The sequence below is a fragment of the Montipora foliosa genome, chromosome 2 (assembly GCF_036669935.1).
Source record: "Montipora foliosa isolate CH-2021 chromosome 2, ASM3666993v2, whole genome shotgun sequence".
Lineage (NCBI taxonomy): Eukaryota > Metazoa > Cnidaria > Anthozoa > Scleractinia > Acroporidae > Montipora > Montipora foliosa.
Window position 1 is genome coordinate 40014497 of NC_090870.1, and position 5000 is coordinate 40019496.

Genomic DNA, 5000 nt, shown 5'->3' on the forward strand with positions numbered 1-5000 from the left:
CTTTATCGCTGGTAATCTTCATAGATCATGAATTTTTTGAAAATTGAGAAAAGTCTTCTGCAGTTGTGGTCTGGTTAAAAAAAAAATCTTAAAAATGAATTACCCTGGATAGTGTAGCGATTTTATTTCACAGTTTGTAATCTGATGATTCAAACCTGTTTATTTGGTGGAAATGTGTTTTTCATTTTTTTCTTGTTTGCAAGAAGTCAAAAATTAATTAATAGCTTACCATTCACTGTTGCAGAGAGATCCTCCTCTGGGGTATAATCTCCCTTAAAGGAAACCTGCAAGAAAACATTAGGAAGGGACGTATGCTACGCAGATGAACTAAGGGTAACTTCTTTCAGTAATGGTAACATGTCCACTTATCATTATTGAAAGAACTACCCATTGGTTGCAGACTCACGTAATTGATCACACTCATTTGACCATAAGACCTAAATTTGACATAGTTTTTGGCATCATTGAAACTATTCACCAGATGTATATTTATGTGCTTCTTCTTATCGTCTTGCTAGGTTTATTAACCAAATAGTTTGGCTTCAGAAAATCCAACGAAAGACTGTCAAATTCAAATTCAAATGCGCATTCAATTCACTATCAACAATACCTTGAAACCAAAAACCGACAAAAGTCATAATTTGAATTTACTAGCCCTGTTGTTGTTAGTGTTAGGGTTAATATTCATGTTACAGCATTGAGCACTACCTATTCAAAATGACAGTTTGATTTCAGGGATCAGCTACAGATTGATAATGGATATACCAGTATTCCTAATTCATCCATTCAATTAAGGTTCCTACTTTAAATATCTCTCTCTTAAGGGAGCTTAGATAGACGGTATTATTTCTGTTGTCAATGCTAAGGAGTAGTTTTTCCCTACATGAGACAAATCTTTTCAATAATTGTCATACAGTGTAGATGGTTCTCATCTGTGGGAACCAGTCATATCAATCAGTCTGTCCCAAGTGCAGCAGCTCATGAAGAACCTCTTCGACAAGGAGAATAGTCAATTCAGTCTTTCCCGAGTGTCGTGGCTCACAAAGAACCTCGTCGCCGAGGGAAAAAGTCAGTGCATTGTTTCCCAAGTATCGTGGCTCACAAAGAACCACGTCGCCAGGGGAAAGAGTCAAGTGTCGCGGCTCCAGAGAGCCTATAAATGATAATTTTCATTAGTATTTTTTATTATATGTAACTATAAACAGTATGGTCGCAGTGCAGTTTTCATTTGGCATCTCCAAGTTGAAAACCTCATGCTGTGTAAACTTGTACTTCTCTGGTTTTGAGGTATATTGGATGACTTTGCATTAGATGACAAGGCTTCCTCTTGTGGGCTGCATGGTGTTTACTTACCTTGCTGCATAAGTTGGGCAAAAAGGGAACCAGGACTTAATGTGGCTTTTTACTGTCCATGGGAAATCAGGCAAATTTTAATTGCCCAAATTTTTTGTGTCTTATAACGGATGGCAGTTTTAGGTCACAAATGTAATTCATGAAAGTGGTTATTTAGTCAAAATTTGATGTACATGTATGATATAAATATATATTTGGAAGGCCCTTCCTCTACTTTTACCTAAATTTTAATCAGTTTTTTTTTTTTTGAATTTAAACTTCCACGTATTTTAGTATTTTTTATAGTACTTATAGTTTTAACAGTTTTAAAATTTGTTTTGATGACCATGAATTTATGACTCCTGTATGGGAGTCATTTCCATGAACTCTGTGACGCCCATGAGTGATGAGGATGATTATTGGTTTTTAAGTAGCATACCTCCCTTACCTCTGAAACAAGCAGTGCTGCAGCTTCTTCCTTTCCCTGTGAAATGTTGGGTACAAAAATAGATGAGTGACATTGTGTTTTGAGGGTGGCCCTGACTGGTCCCCAGTCGTCTTTCGGTCTCTGAAGGGAGCGAGAGTCAACTGGGGAGACTAATGAATTAAGGGTCGTCTCTCTGTCTCTGAAGGGATTATTAATGAGGGATGCACAGACGGGAGCGGGTAATGATGGGAAGGTGAAAAGGTGAGAGACGACTGGTAGATCCTGTTTTCAAGATGGCGGATGGATCAATGGCAGATTCTATCCAAACAGAAAATTTCGAAAGTAGACCGTTCCATTGTGCTTATATTAATAGGAAACTGCCTTGCCCTCAGGTATCCTGTAGAGGAGAAGCTGGGAAAGTGTTTTTCAAAGAGAAAGGGCTGGCTTAACACGTGGGGGTCTTCAACGAGGAGAAGTACGGGCAAGAAACAAAACAGCACGTAGAAAGGCTTACTGAAGAATGCCTTCTTCAGGTTTGTTATGTAGCATTTCTTTTGTTTTTTTACATTGCATATATTTTACACTGCGTGGTTTTCCCAAAGAATTGATTCCGACAGGTCTATTACTGCGATAGTCACAGAAGCTATCCTCGTTAAAAGGGTAGGTTTCAATTTCTGTGGCTACCTATGCACCTTAACAAACTGAACTCCTTAATGTTTGGTGTCAGAAATGGAACATTTTGTATTGGCATGCATAGAAACAAAACCCTTGACATTACTATCCTTGCTTAGTTTTCCCTTTTTTCTCATTGTGCAATTCCACAAGAAATCCATATTCCCCCCTCCCCCCCCGAGAAGGGATTGGAATTTCCTGGAGGGTGGGGGTTCTGTCAGACCAAAAAAAAATGTTAGAAATGTATGAAGCTTAATTGGAATTCCCAGAGGATTGGGGGATGTATGGATATTTTCTGAACTACACATTTTTTTTTTGTCGATTCTGGTTAAGCATTGTTGTTTTTAAGGAGTCCCTTTGTCTTGCAGGACCTTACAGTGAGTTCTCTACAAGATATGACCATGCCAGTTATTACTGAAGTACAAGACCAAGAAATGTGCAAGACTTGAAATAGGCCACTGGATATTGTGCGAGGTATCTTTCACCTTAAGCAATTGAGAGTATTGTCAGTGGCCAAAACACTGTTCTGATCATGCCGACTGGTGGTGGCAAAACTGTTTGTTATGCGGTTTCTGCACTAATGGAAGCGAAAATCACTGTTGTGATATTCCCTTTATTGTCATTGCTACTTGACCAAGTGGAACGGATGCAGTCAAGAGGACTTAATGTGTGCTATCTGATGTCGGATATGGATGAAACTGAAAGGGAAAGTATCATACACAGACTTCATTCTAAACCGCCTGAATACAATTTTTTGGTTTGCTACACCTGAAGCAGTGCTGTCTGGTTCTGTATTTGATTTAATCCAGAAACTGGCATCGGACCATCTAATCAATGTTTTCGTAGTTGATGAAGCCCGCTGCATTGACACTTGGGGCATTCATTTTCGCCCCAGTTACTCAGAGTTATGGAGACTTAGAGAATTCAGATGCCCAATTTTGGCCATGACAGGAACTGCAACAAGACGGATACAGGAGGTCATTGTCAGTAATTTAAAACTGCTATCAGGTGCTAAGGTCTTTCCGCAAACATCAAATCGCCCTAATCTCCTATATCATGTTTTAGACAAGAAATCTGATGGGAAGGATGCCTTAGTTGAACTTATACAGAAAGAATACCCAGTGCAGTGTGTTATTGTCTACTGCGCCGAAAGGAGTGACACTGTTGATGTCATTTATCGATTGAAGACTGCTGGTGTAAATGCTGTCTTCTTCCATGCTGGTATGGATGTCTGTGCCAAACAGCAAAGTGTGGAAAGCTGGAAATCTGGAGGGGCACATGTCATGTGTGCTACTGTGGCTTTTGGAATGGGTATTGACAAGCCAGATGTAACATTTGTCATTCACCACAGTGTTCCAAAAGATTTAGAAAGTTATGTGCAGGAATCTGGACGGGTGGGTAGAGATGGCCATGATGCACACTGCTACATCTTTTTCCGTTTTGAGGACAGAACAAAGCACCTACTTAACATTTCATCCCTTCCTGACAATGACCGAAAACTAATTTGTCTTAATGGACTTAACGACATTGTTAAATGCTGCATCAGCCCTGTGTGCCGTAGACAACAGATATTTGGCTATTTTGACGAAGAAGACACTTCTGGCAATATCTGCAACCGGTCCTGTGACATCTGTTCTGGAGACAAAAATGTGCACCCTGCTGACCACAGTGAAGATGCCATTAAGGTTGTAAGTTGTTTGGAATCAATGGAGCAAGTAAACCCTAAAGTGACAATAAAGTTGTTAGTTTTAACTTTTCGTGGATCAAAGGCGAACACTGTCATAAGTAAGGGATTTCAAAATGTAAGAGAGCATGGCATGGGAAAAGACAAATTTAGTGAGAAACAGCTTCTCAAATTTGTTCAATTCTTAATCACGGACAATATCTTAGCCGAGCAGCTTCGCCCAGCAAATCACCTTATCTTGTCAAGGGAAATAATGCTTCTAAAGTGGTTGACAAAGAACTTTGTTTCTATTTTTATAAACAGTAGAATTTATTACGCACTGGGCTACAATGAGTTCAAATTCATGGACAATTGCCTTGTTAAAAAATTATTTTATCAATCAACTTCTGTTCTCTACTACAACTTCATTTTCATTTTCATGTTGAAGTTTACAAATCTAAGAACTGTATTCATCTGTAATTATTGATGTGTAGAGAAAAAAAAAACTGTGTAACTATTTTCATCAAACTACATTTCCATTTTAGAAGGAAATATTTAATTATAGAAATTGAACAACTGAATTCCTTTGGAAATAGTACTAATGAAAGAAACAAACTATGACCCATGTCTGCAATATAACAAAATAACTAGAATGTTACCCCCCTCGGATTTAAAATTTCATGGCAGCAAATTACTCAGCACTCTTCTTGCTCTTCAGCCCTGTCTCTCGCTATGTCAACATCAGAAAGAACCTTGAAAGCACTAAATAGTTTTTGTCCAAAATTCTGGGTAGCTTTGACTTTCCCTTGCTTGTAGACATCAACAAGCGTTGTTGATACCTTGCCTTTTTCTTCACCTTTGTTTGTCAGCTGTGGGACAAAATTTTGGTCTTCAGGAGGGTCAAAG

The 5000-nt window shown here is 38.7% G+C and overlaps 1 pseudogene; it reads left to right on the forward strand.

The window, feature by feature from the left end:
* The first annotated feature begins 2279 nt into the window (after nucleotides 1–2279).
* Nucleotides 2280–4581, forward strand: LOC137991660 (recQ-like DNA helicase BLM; annotated as a pseudogene).
* Nucleotides 4582–5000: the final 419 nt, after the last annotated feature.